The sequence below is a fragment of the Zalophus californianus genome, chromosome 5 (assembly GCF_009762305.2).
Source record: "Zalophus californianus isolate mZalCal1 chromosome 5, mZalCal1.pri.v2, whole genome shotgun sequence".
Lineage (NCBI taxonomy): Eukaryota > Metazoa > Chordata > Mammalia > Carnivora > Otariidae > Zalophus > Zalophus californianus.
Window position 1 is genome coordinate 91,981,745 of NC_045599.1, and position 14,013 is coordinate 91,995,757.

A 14,013-nucleotide genomic window follows, 5' to 3' on the forward strand; every position below is an offset into this window, starting at 1 on the left:
TCGATGTGTTTCTTTGCTTTTGTTATTAATTGGCTTATATAATTGGCTGCTCCCATGTTAGGGGCATAGATACTTACAATTGTTAGATCTTCTTGTTGGATAGACCCTTTAAGTAGGATATAGTGTCCCTCCTCATCTCTTATTACAGTCTTTGGTTTAAAATCTAATTTGTCTGATATAAGGATTGCCACCCCAGCTTTCTTTTGGTGTCCATTAGCATGGTAAATGGTTTTCCACCCCTTCACTTTCAATCTGGGGGTGTCTTTGGGTCTAAAATGAGTCTCTTGCAGAGCCACATGCGTAATTTTAAAACTTTTAGTAGCCACATTAAAATAAAAAGAAGTAGGTGAAACTAACTTTGAAAATATATTTTATTCAATATAATACACCCAAATATTATCAATTCAACATATAATCAATATAAAGTTATTAATGAGATATTTTCCATTCTTTTCTGAAGACTAGTGCTAAGGCTTTAAAATCTGGTGAGTTTTGTATGCTTCCAGCACATCTCAATTCAGTCCAGCCACATGTCAAGTGCTCAGTAGCCACATATGGCTACCATATTGGACAATGCAGCTCTAGTGATGTGTGGGTTTTCTGTTTTGCAGGGCACTCTTCAGGAAACCCTGCCCTAAAAAGAGACCCATGGCTAAAACCTTCCCTCCAGGGGAGGAGATAAAATATGCTAAGAGTCTCTACAACAAATTATTAAAGGTATCATCCCAGAAGATTGGTGAGGCATTTTGGAAAACATCTCAACCTATGGAAGAATTATTTTTTAATTAAAAAGTAAAAGACAGGACATGGGGTCAAATCTTTCTTATTGTACAGTGCTGTTTTGGTTATCTTTTGCTACATAACAAATCATCCCCAAACTTAGTTGCTTAAAACAACATTTGTTTGTTTGGGCAGGGTTTGGGTGGGGACAGTTCACCTCAGCTACATGTGGCATCAGTGAGGGCAGTTTGGCTGGAGCTGGAAGATGCATTTTCCAGGTGATTCACTCAAATGGCTGGCGAATTGGTGCTGGCTGTTGGCTGGGAACTCAGTTAGGCTATCAACAAGTAGAGAAGAATCATGGTCCTCTCCAAGTGGCTGCTTGGGCTGCCTCCCAGCATGGCGGTGGGATACCAGCAGGGAGAAAGCAGAAACCACCAGGCTTGTCAAGGCTAGACCTTGCACTGGTACAGCACCATTTTTGCCCTGACTTACTTGAGGAGGTGAAGAAATAAATTCCGCCCCTGGTGTGGGGAGAGACAAAGCACTCGTGACTATCTCTGATCCACCATAGATGTTATAGTATTTTCAAATCCGTATTTGTTCTTCCCAGTAATGTTTTTCAGTTTTAATAATTTATTTTTTAAATAAGCTTGAAATAGGGGCACCTGGATGGATCAGTTGGTTAAGCATCTGCCTTTGGCTGAGGTCATGATCTCAAAGTTCTAGGATTAAGCCCCACATTGGGCTCCCTGCTTTGTGGGGAGTCTGCTTCTCCTCCTCCCCTCTGCCCCTCCCCCTGCTTGTGCTCGATTTCTTTCTCTCTCTCAAATAAAGTCTTTAAAAGAAATAACAAACAAACTTGAAATAAATATAACAACATCTTAACAATTTACGCATGTGTGGAACACAAATGTTTGCAATAATATGTCTGTATACATTTTCTATTTAATTTTTCAAAATTAATAGGCTTCATTTTTTAGAATGGTTTTAGATTTGCAGAAAAATTACAAAGATACTATAGCGTTCCCCTATATTCCTCCTCCCCACACAGACTTGCCCCATTATTAGCAACTCACATTGGTATGGTATATTTGTCATAACGGTTTTTTTTAAGATTTTATTTATTCTTAGTTTTGAGAGAGAGAGAGAGAGAACAAGCAGGGGGGAGGGGCAGAGGGAGAAGCAAAGTCCCTGCTGAGTGGAGCCCGAGGCAGGGCTGGATCCCAGGACCCTGGGATCATGACCTGAGCCAAAGGCATATGTTTAACCAACTGAGCCACCCAGGCACCCCATCTGTCACAATTAATGAACCAATACTGATACCTAATTACTTAATTTAATCATTTATTCAGATTTCCTTGGGTTTTTGTTTGTTTTTTAGAGAGAGGTGGGGGAGGGGACGGGCAGAAGGAGAGAGAGAATCTTAATTAAGCAGGCTCCATGCCCAGTGTGGAGCCCCACATGGGGTTCGATTCACAACCCTGAGATCATGATCTGAGCTGAAATCCCGAGTCAGATGCTTAACCAACTGAGCCACCCAGGCACCCCAGTTTCCTTGGTTTTAAACTAATGCCCTTCAGATCTGGATCCCATCTAGGATGCCACGTTATATTTAGCAGTCCCATCTCCTCAGGGTCCTCTTGGCTGTGACAGCTTCTCAGACTTTCCTTGTTTTTTATGACCTTGATAGTTTTGAAGAGCACTGGTCAGGTACAGCGCAGGATGTATCTGCTATCTGTCTCGTGTTTTTCTCATGATTAGACTGAGGTTACGGGTTTGAGAGAAAGACCACAGAGATGAAGTACTATTTTCTTTTTTTTTTTAAAGATTTTATTTATTTATTTGAGAGAGAGAGAGAATGAGAGATAGAAAGCACGAGAGGGAAAGAGGGTCAGAGGGAGAAGCAGGCCCCTCGCCGAGCAGGGAGCCCGATGCGGGACTCGATCCCGGGGCTCCAGGATCATGACCTGAGCCAAAGGCAGTCGCTTAACCAACTGAGCCACCCAGGCGCCCCGAAGTACTATTTTCATTACAACGTATCAACAGGATTTATGATTGTTGATGCTAACCTTGATCTCCTGGCAGAGATGTTTTTCAGGTCTCTCCACTGGGAAGTTCCTCTTTTTTTTTCCTTTTGCTTAGTGTCTTCTAGCAAGAAAGTTGCTAACGTGTAGCCCACAATTGAGGAGTGGGGAGTTACGCTCCCCTCCTTCAAGATGAAGTATCTACGCAAATAATGAATCATGGAACACTACATCAAAAACTAATGATGTAATGTATGGTGATTAACATAACATAATAATAAAAAATAAAAAACAAAACAAAAGATGAAGTATCTACATATATGATCTGGAATTTATCTGCACAGTGAGTTGTTTCTTCTACCACATTTATTGATTTATCAATCATTTGTTTATATTGGTCTGGACTCATGGATATTTATTTTACGCTTTGGGTAATAAAGCAACACTACTTTATTTTGTTGCTTAATTTGTTCCAGCTTTGGCCACCAGGGGCGCTTTCATTTACTTTGCAACGTTTTGATTGGATACTATCACTGCCATGAGAAAGATAAGAAAAAGGCAGTCCATTTAAGTGATCAGAAAGTCCAGGACATGACAGCCCACCTCTGACTTCCGAACCTCCACTACACACACACAGCCCACCCTGGACCCTTTGCTGCTGCCCAGAAGATAGGCTGAGATCACTGGGCAGCTCCTCCAAGAAAGTCAAAGAAGTCACGGCTGGTCTTAGGAGGTCCTTGTGTGTGTAGCTGCTCCATATTCTGAAAGTTCATAGCCAAGGAAAGGGTAATTATATACCTCAATGGAGAAACAAAAAATATGTGAGCAGCACTGGGTTATCATGAAGTGGTTCAAGTCTATAAATAGTGCTACCCTGGTCCCCAACCATCTCAGGAGCAAATTAAAGCTTGCCATGGTGCTGGGCATGAACTCATTGCCCTGCCCCACCCCCAGCACTCCATGGGGTTTCACTGAGAGTACCATGGATGCCCAACAGACCAAGATCCAAGAACACGTATACTCCCTCATGTACAGGAGGGGAGCGTGCAGTGGCCCTCTCATGACACACATTGTTCTGGAACCTCACAAACAACCTTCACGATGGCCACAGACCCCCAGGAACCAGTGTCCTGGACATGGTCAATGACTGAACAAATACTTCTCTTTTGATCCAGCAGGGAACAATCTTGAGAAATAAACTGGCTCTGGATGGAAAGGATAAAAAATAGCACTATAAAGAAGGTCTTATTTGAAGAAACCTTCTTACATGCTCAAATCCTTCAAGGCTCAACCATGGGTCCATGAGTTGGACATGTGGCTTTGTTTGGGGGAATAAAGCTACTCCAACCTTGATCTCAAAACATGCTCAGAAGTCATTCAAATGTGAGGCCCATTTCAATACCCCAGTTCCCACTGACACAGGGCAAATTCTGTATGGACTGCTACAACTGAAGACTTTCATAACACAGCAAATGCTTTCATTTCTTTTTCTTTTTAAGTCCAAAACCTCTCTTTGCAAGTATTGTTAAAACAAAGTTTCATGATAAGGTATTTCAAACATTTAGGCAAGTCTTGAGGATATTAGCGTAGACTGTAACCTGTAATTTTATCAAGTCTTAACATGATGCCATATTTGCCACACATCTTTTTTTTTTAAAGAAAGACAATATTGCAGAACCCTCTGTGCACATGCTCAGCCCTTGCCCCACTGCCCCTCACCTGCCCCTAGCTGACATGTATTCTCGGCCGTTCCCACCAGCTTCTTCTGTCCCGCCTTCCCCTCAGCCCCCCTGCAGAGCAGCAGTAGGTGACCGTATCAGGAAGGGTGTGCTGGAAGAGACCCACCTCACAGAGCTGCTCAGCCAGAGAACAGGCCTGCTGGGCACAGCTGTTAGGAAGAGGAGTGGGGTGTGGAGGAGAGAAAGGATGAAAAATATGGCCTAGGGCTCAAAATGCATTTCAACCTTCCAAAGACAAAATATGCTGCAACAGATCATATCATCTGTTTTGTCCAAACTCTCTTTTGTTGTTGTTAAGTCACTGTGCTTAGGATGAAAATGCCAACATTAAAGAAATCTCACGTTCTTCGTTCTCTTAAGGAACTGAGGGATGGGAAGCAGGAGGCCTCAGGGCTGGTGGAAGAGAGAAGGGCACAGCGCTGGGAAAAGGTGGGTGAGGCCAATGCTCATTTGGCTGCAGAGTACTGTTAAGGTCCAATGATGTATTAAGTGTTATCAGACTTGTAAAAAATATTTGATAATCCAGGGAATGTTTTGGCAGGCTAGTGGTTTCCAAAAATCTATTTCTGCAAGATTTCTGCTGATTAAATTAATGCTATATGGACGGGTTCCTTCAGGGACATCAACTGAATCAAGCCATAAACCAACAAACATAAAGAGGGTGGGGAGGACCCAAAACCACTCATTTGCTAAATTTCCAAACTAAACTTAAATTTTGTTATTAAATCCAACCAAAGCATTTTCAAAATATCACTTGCCAGACTGGTTCAAACCGGAAGCACACGTCTGTTTCCAACACGACTGGCCCGGACCCGTCTAGTCTCAGGTCCAGTCACTTGAAGGGAAGGAAACTATCAAGGGCATGCTTTGTGCTAGGCATTGTAGTGGATATGTCACTTTCTACGGCTTATTTAATCCTCACAAAACCCTCTGAAGGATGACATTAATCCATCTGATAACAAGAGGATGCCGCAATTCAGAGAGGTTAAGTAACCTGCACAGGGTAACACAGCCAGCAAGCAATTTATATGGATGAGCCTTGGATTAAACACAACCCACACGAGCTCCTATTTTTCTGTGGTGGTCTCACTTCTATGGTATTTGTGTGTCGGTTGGGCTGTTTCAGATTGCAGAGGACAGAAATGCTCCCGCTCTCTCTGGACTTGGGGATGAATTTTAAGAATCCAGAGGAAGTGAAGGAGCCCAGAAAGCAAGCAAAATCACAGTAACCAGATTCGGGCTTCTGTGGAGTGTCACAGGGACCTGTCCTCTCAGCGGGGGCCGTGCAGCTGCCGATTCTAATAACACTGCCACTCTCAACAGAGCCTTCCTTCCTCTTTTTCTCCTTCTCTCTCTCTCTCTCCTACTCTGCTTGCCTCATGCTTTCTGTCTCCTGGCTCCATCGCTCTATGCCCACCATGCCCCTATGGGGCGTACGTGCCTCCCTTGGTCAAACAACGGTTAGTAGAAGGCCTTCCAGAGGAACCAGGCACCGCATGGGCGGCCACCATCATGTGTCCGGCCAATCTTTGGTCCAATCATGCGTGACTAGGGCAGTAAAGCCACAGGACACAGATGTGGTTAATTACATAGAAGATACCATTTTCCTCAGAAAGGAGCTGTGGGTGTGGCAGGCCCTGGGGGTCTCCAGGGCTTCCATATTAGTGTCCTGTGGCCACCATGACAGAGCATTACACATTGGATGGCGTCGATACAACAGATATTTATTCTCCTGCACAATACAGGAGGCTGGAAGTCTGAGATCAAGGTGTCACCAGGGCTGTGCTCCCTGTAAAGGCTCCAGAGGAGATTCCTTTCTTGCCTCTTCCAGCTTCTGGTGGCCCCAGGCGTCCCCTGACTTGTGGCTGCTTCCCTCCCACCTCTGCCTCTGTCCTCACACAGTCTTCTCCCCACATTTCTCTACGCCCTCTCCTCCAAGGACACCAGTCATTGGATCCAGGGCCCACCCTAAATCCAGGATGATTTCATCTCGAGATCCTCAACTAAAAACATCTGCAAAGACCCAATTTCCTGATAAAGTCAACTTCTGGGTTCTCAGGCAGATACAAATTTGGGGGGTATGCTATTTAAACCATTACAGCTTCTCTTTGGTACACTGTGTCATCACACAACACCCCCAAGGTGTATCATGGGCTCCGAGATAGCAGGAGTTGTACAGTTTTTCTTCTTTTGGAGGTGCCTTAGCACGTGCCAGGAGCTAACTAACTGCCTACTGACTTATCCAGAATAGACCGGAAAAAGTTTCTGAAAAATCAACATCATTTTATTCAAGTCCCTACCTGTTGCATGGTGCTGTCCCCGTCTGTGGCATCCTGCATGCATCGTGGCTGCCTGGTAGCAAGTTTCTGGGCCACCCATGCCACAGAGCATCGTCCACAGAGATGTGGATTGCAGCTCTGCCTGTCTTCTGAGCAGAGGTCTGACACCATAGCTTCTCCATCCTGGAGTCAACCTAGTGCGGATCTAACCCTCCCTTCTAGTGTGTTCCGGCCCATGAGCCAACTGGGTCCAAAATCCATGCTGAGGTTCTCTTTGTGTTCATCCTCAGTTGCCTGAGGAGGTAGACGAGTCCTGTTCCAGTTTGGCCCTGTTCACTGAATGTTCTCTGGTGGGAAAACAAACCAAACCAAACCCCAGAACTCTGGTTTGGTTCTTAGTGATATAAAAACTATTTGGATTTGGTTGGAGGTTGAGCAAACTGGTGCAGTTTGTTCCGGTTTTTGGTTCATAGTTCAGGCCAAGTCGCTGATCCAGACAGAAAGAATGTCCCTGGAATGCCTCTTCCAACTAGGGCTCAACAGCTGAAAGGGCTGGGTGTCCAGATGGAGGCCGCCTGCTCAGCAGACACCCAGGGGCTTCCCTGCAGCTCCAACCACAGGCCTCCGAGGTCCTGGGGACGGGGTCTGGAGGCACATCTGGCCCGGTTCTCCGGGGCCTAGCCCGGAAGGTCATGCTACCTTCCACAGCCTGGAGCAGCATGCCATCACCCCCGGGGCCAGGCCACGAAGCATGCCCTCAACCTGAGGACTGGGGACAGAGCGGGGGCAGCCTGGTGGTGGGGGTCACTGTGTAAATCTGTTACAGTTTCCACATAAGCACAGCTCTGGTGATCTCAGTCAAGGAGGGGCAGGGAGCCACCGAGAACCCGAATATGGCTAGGTGGGAAACAACAGGGAGTGATGGACCCTAAAGGAGCCAACCAGAGGCATTCAACTTCAAGCGGTTTGCTGCCTGGTACTCCTTCTGTGAGGCTGGCAGGTCTAAGAGGCTCGCAAAGGAACATGCCTGCCTGCCTTTGGCAGGCACCAATTCAGAGCCCTGTTTCTGGTGGCTAAAGCTGCAGTTTCCCTCCCCAGCCAGGAAGCAAGGCAGAGCCAAGGACGAGGCATCAGGAGAGCTCACCCCGAGGGAGCAACTGCAGGGGACAGAGCAGCTGGGGGCACTGGGGACACCTGGCAGTGAATCATCAATCAAGAATTTTGAAAGGAAAACACATTATTTCCACTCTAGTCTCCCTCCCACGCTGACCACACATCAAAGGGGTCCTCAGACGCAGGGAACTAGTCAGCTGGGTTGATCAGGCCCTGAATGCTGGAAACCCGAGGGCTGGGACCAAAAGGCACGTCCCTGAGGGACTGCCCTAATTCTGCAATGTGGGAAGAGACACACCTCTGGCCACCATGCAGGGAGCTGACAAACATTGTCAAGGGAAACGGAAGGAAAGTTCCGAGAAGATCTCTCGTCCAAACACCTCAGTTTCTCAGGATTATTTTTCCCATCCTTACCCTTTAAATAATCCACCCAAGGGCAACCTTATCAAAGGCACGTGGGGTGTTCCCTGACTTAGCCTGAAGCCATTTTTATTCCGCCTTGGCTACATGGATAGCAAACGCCGCCTGAGACACAATCCAGAAATATTTCCTAGTGCTGGCTGCCCTGACAGGATTAGACCGCTAGCTAGCACATGTGATTTCAGCTGGGTGTGCTTTGTGTTAAACTATGCTTGCTACGTGCTGGATTCAATTATAGGTTTTCTTACACTTACATCTTCATTAGTTCTACATTGCCGAGTAGATGGAATGTGCTGTCAGCTTAAAAAAAAAAAAAAAAAAGTGTTATTTTTTTTTTCAAGGATTCAACACTGTCCGGTCCTATTAAAAAAAGAAAGGAAAAGAAAATCTTGGCTCCAGCATACATTGCTAATGGGCATGGAATTGATTCACGAGTCTCCAACTCTAGTTGTATAAAAGTAATTACTGCAACCTCGAGTAATTGCTTCCATATTCAATATTCACAGAAGGCTGCACATGTTTTACATATATATATGTGTGTATATATATATATACACACATATATATATATATACATATATATATTGAATTGGGAGAGAATAAAATATAAATAAAAAAAAGAACTATCAGAGAACATTTAAACTACTCATATACTACATACCTCTAAAAAAAAAAGTCTTTAGCTGTGATAAAGATCCTGACAGAAACAAACGAAGCCAGGCCAGCAGAGACTAGAGCCCTGAAGACCCCAGCCCTCCAAAACTGGAGAGCAGGTGGTCTGGGCACGGGAAGTCATGAGGAGCAAGGTCTATGGTAGCCTCGAAGGCCCACCTCACAGCCAGCAACTGTCAGTGTGTGGCGGCCACTTCCTACTCAGCAGCACTGCCTACCCCAAAGTCCTGTGAAGCCTCTGCCTGGCCCCCAGTCTATGGAGCTTCATGTCCTATGTGTGGCTCTGGAAACCACAGTCCCCACTCTGTCCCCCAGGTGGGTCCCACAGGGCTGGATGGTATTGGCATAAGAGGGCACCACATGGGGTGGGGCAGAGCATTCCCACACAGCCCCAGAAACCACTTCAGGGAGGAAAGGGATCCATGAGGAAGGTCTGCAGACCTGAAGGAACCTTTCTGAGCAAACAGAGAGACATTCAGAGTTGGTACCTCAGGAAGGGAGTTAAAGGCAGGCCTTCCCACTGATGTGTGGATGACAGAATTGATTTCATGGATCTAAACCTAAGACTTGACATTGCTCTCTGTTACATTTCACGCTTGGTTGGAGCCTGAGACCTCTTGGAGCTTTCTTTCTGTCATCTATAGAATTGCCTTTCTATCCTGGCTTTGTTTCAGCCGCAACTGTGATAAGCCTACGTCCCTCTCATCTCTCTGTTGAGACCACTGACGACAATGCTGGACAAAGAAAGCTCTCCATGCAGATGGGCTCTGCCCCATTTATCAAGAAAGGTTGTTCAAGCAGGTGCGTGCACACCTACCTGCTCTGCCTTCTATTAGACGGTTTCCCCTCTTACCTGACAGGATAATTCCCGATCTGGGGGTTGAGAGGAAGGACCAACTTGGCAATCGAGTTGCTAATGGTGTCTTCTTCTTGTCTGGGTTCACGAAGAGCTAGGCAATGTGGTGTGGTGAAGTGACCCAGTGGAGCACGCATGCAATGCTGTGGGCCCTGGCCCAGGCTACTGGTGCAGATCCCACACCACAACTGGAGAGACTCCTGGCTTCTCTTCAATGTTATCTCTGGCCAGCCTCTGTGGATCCTCAGCCTGGCAAGAGAGGTCCATTTTAAAAATCCTGGCAACTGTGTGGGACCTGTCACACACTGCCTTTGATTTTGGGGTCTTGATTGAAGTTCAAACCACGTAATTTTTTGTTGGGCTCTGTTTGTCCTCTTTCTCACCTTGGACTTGGTTCACCAAAGTCTGTCTTCCAGAAGGGTGTCAGGGCCCAACAGGCCTCAGAGGCATTTCCTTGATATATAATCCATAAGGAGTAGCAGGAGAAGCAGGAGAACCTCCTCCATCAGGAGGTTCAGCCCAAGGACATGAGACATTTTTAAATAAGAGAATGAAAAAAATTAACTGTTTGAAATAAATAACTGGAATTCCAGTTAACACACAATCAAGGTACATCTGGTCATTTGAAAAAAGACAGTGTGGCTAACTGAACATAATAGTAATAATAATAATAATAATAATAATTAAGACCTTATTTAAAGAAAAGAAGACAATGTGAGCTTCGGGATGCTCCGGAGGTATAAAAGGTTTAAATTCAGAAAAGCTAGAGTTGGCACAGCTCCAGTGCTGCAGAGGCCTGGCCTGGGGGGTGGGGGGGCACAGCAACGCTTCTCCCCAGGGTGGCCCAGGGCTCTCTGCTCCCCTCGTGGAGTGCTCCAGGCACCACATGTTCCCGTTTCACAAACTAATGGTGGTTATGATTAGAAAAGGGTTTTGCTGCCAACTTGAAAATATATAGACCAGCAGCACTAGAAAGTGAATTTCAGCTCCTTACCCTGCTGGCTGAGGGGCAGCGGCTCATTTGGGCTATATAAACAGAAGGTACGGGCTGAGAAATTTGAAGAGAAATAGCTGCCATCAGTGTCCTACAGGAGGGTAAAAGGACTATCCAAAGGTAAATTCTTCCAGAGTTCTGGCCTTGGTTTCCTTTTCTAGAAAATGCTAGAGGCCTTGGGCAGTTGTGAGGATTTAGCAAAATAATAATGCAAGTGGGAGCACTGTTGGCAGAGGGGAGAGGAGAGAAAGGACAGACAGAAGATGTTGCCTCTTCACCCACAAACCAACCCACGGAAAAAGGCAGAGTCAGAAAAAATTTTCTTCATTCAAAAAATAGTTACTGTTCTGAACAGTGTTCTAAGTGCCAAGGTTATTACATCAGTGAATAAAGCAGGTGAAAAATGCCTGATCAAACTATGCCTGCAGCTTTATAATCCCTAGACATTTGAGCCAATAAATTCCTTGTAGCATTTCAGCCAGTGTGAGCTGGGTTTTTTGTTGCTTTCAAAGCAAAGTGCCCTAACTGTTACTGTCATCCTTTAGACATGGCGACACCTGACCAAACCCTGGGTCTGGTCACATTTCACTCCACATTCAAATTAAGGAGGAACACTAAAGACAAAATGCTCATGTCTCTGTCTGAAAAACCAGCCACCTCTGGGTGGCACACAGCTCTTATAAATAACCAGGAAACAGATTCAGGCTGGAAAAGGAATTTTAACAATTTCAAAAGAAAAAAAAGGAAGGAAGGAAGGAAGGAGAGAGAGAGAGAGAGAGAGAGAGGGAGGAAGGAAGGAAGGAAGGAAGGAAGGAAGGAAGGAAGGAAGGAAGGAAGGAAGGAAGGAAGGAAGGAAGGAAGATGAAAGGAAAAGAAAAAAGAGAAGAATTCCACAGGAAATTGAACAGGAATTTGGGAGATAGAATGTAGCAAGCTTCATTGGACCATGGCCAGAACAACTGGCCAGAACAAGCCTCCCTTTATTAAAAGGGAGAGCCTGCATGTCCCAGAGTATTAAGACCTTCCCAGAGTCTCTCACTGAAGATACATTTAATGAATGGTATTTCTGGGTACAGTTTATATATATTGATAAACATTTTTTGTTTGTTCTGTGTCCCCTGAAGCTCACTTGGGAAAGATAATGCTCTGAACTTTCAGGATCTTCAAATGTTTTTTTTTTGTTTTTAGTTTTTTGCTTTCTTACAAAGCCAGTGTGTTTTGTCCTCTACTTTGTAAACTTCGTGAAATAAACCCCAGTTGTCTTGAAGTCTAATGGGCCATGCCCCCTAACTGCAGATCAGGGCTAAGGATGATGACACAAATGTTCTCAGGAAGATTTGTAACAGCAACACACATGCTCCTTTCCTTCTAGAAAGTAATCGAACAGCCTTTCAACAAGCCCTTCCAGTGCTGTAAGTTGCCATGGACATTCTGCTATTTCTGCCTCACCAACACTGCTCCTCCATCTTCTGTTAACAACAATCAATTTTCCTTGGGGAACCAACTTTCCTCCACTCTCAGGGCTGGTGTTTCAGTTAGGTCTGACCCCCTATCATGGCTGCAGGACAGGAGGGACCGGTGACCCAGACCCAGACAATCAGAGCATCACACCCTCCGGGTCACATGTTAATTGGTTTAAGGATGGTCATACGGCTCAAACCAAGCCAATGGGAATCAGTCCAACAACTTACATTGAAATTTTTGGGAAAGACACTCTTCTTTCCCAGTGAGGTTGCTTAGCTGATAGGATGCAAGTCCAGAGGACCTTGGTGCTAATGGGAAGACAGTAGAACTGAGAGGGAGAGATGGAGTCTCGATGACATATTTGGACCCCCAGATCCAACTATGCCTGAAGGCAGCCTCGATCTATGGGAGCTTGAAGATATTTGAGCCAAAATTTTTCCTTTTTTCTTTCTTTTGCTTAAACCAGTTATATTTCTATCCTGTTCAACCAATCCTGGTTAATTTGTAAGTAAAGGCTGCCTAGGTATTCCCTACCTAGCCTATCCCTGCACATAACACACTCAATCATGGCAGTTTAGAAATAGCTTGGGCCCTACTATCTACTCTTTCCAAACGCTGCTTATCTTTAAAAGGATGCAGCATTCACAATGCTGCCCCTCCTTCTATCCTCTCCCCTCACTATGAACTCCAGTTGTTCTCAAAGCTGTGACTACAGACCCCACCACCTTCCATTAACCCCATGGACCTTTAAATCTGGTGTAATCACTGTGGCCCAAGATCTTTTTTTAGAGGAACCCAAATAGTTGCTATATATAATGTTCTTGTGGTGGTAGATGAGAAAGCAAGAACAGGAGTCCTGATCAACATGGACTTACCTGGGGCTTTAGACTAATGCTCAGCTTGGCTTCAGATTAGTTAGGAAGTGCTCAGAAAAAGAAGGAGCTCTAGCACCCTAGCACCGTGGACAGAAAATCAACAGGCATCTGTCATAAGTGTTTCTGAATCCTTCCCAGACAGCTCCCTGGGTCCTACAGTAATTACTGAGTGCTTTTCACAAAATCTCATGATCACACTTCTATGTTCTTTTCTGGAAAGGCCACTGAAGACCCCATTACCCAGCACCTGGTAAGTGCACAGCAAAGACCAAGTGGTGGCTACATGAGGCCCTCAAGCCACATGGTGTTGTTCACAGGTACACAGAAAAAGGCTGGCCTCAGGCTCTGAATACTAACCATCACCTTCCAGAGCTGTGGGCCAGGTCTACTGAAGCTCAAAGTGCACTGGCAACCTTCTGCTCTAGGGGGTCGGCAGTAGGCTGAATAATGGCCCTGAGTACCAAGGCCCAAAGATGTCCCTGTTGTAATTCCTAGGACCTGCGATTGTGACCTTGGAACAAGGGGCCCTGCACATATGATGAAGTTTAAGACCTTGAGATGAGGAAGTGACCTTGTAGTATCGCGGTGGGCCCAGTGTAGTCACAAGGCTCCTTGTAAGAGGGGCACAAGGGGAGTCAGAGTTAGAGAAGAAGGCCATGTGATGATGGACCAGAGGTGGGGTGACGCACTCTGAAGATAAAGCCAGTGCCCAGCACCAAACAATGCAAGTGGTTTCAGCAGGTGGGAACCCCAAGGACACAGATTCCTCTCTAAGGCCTCCAGAAGGCCAGCACCTTGCCTGATTTCTGACTTCCAGTCTCCAGAACTGCAAAAAAATAGTAATAATAATAAAT

The 14,013-nt window shown here is 45.6% G+C and overlaps 1 long non-coding RNA gene across 2 annotated transcripts in view; it reads right to left on the bottom strand.

Annotated features, from left to right (window-relative positions):
- Positions 1-14,013, bottom strand: part of LOC113929149 — a 178,107-nt gene that overhangs the window by 64,181 nt on the left and 99,913 nt on the right. The window contains exons 4-5 of one of the 2 annotated variants that reach the window (XR_003522119.2): positions 9,824-10,075; positions 8,551-8,598 (exon numbers count right to left, since the gene is read on the bottom strand). This is a non-coding gene — a long non-coding RNA (uncharacterized LOC113929149). Of the gene's footprint in view, positions 1-8,550; positions 8,599-9,823; positions 10,076-14,013 lie in introns of those variants that run through there. The other variant, XR_004820092.1, reaches the window with a different exon arrangement.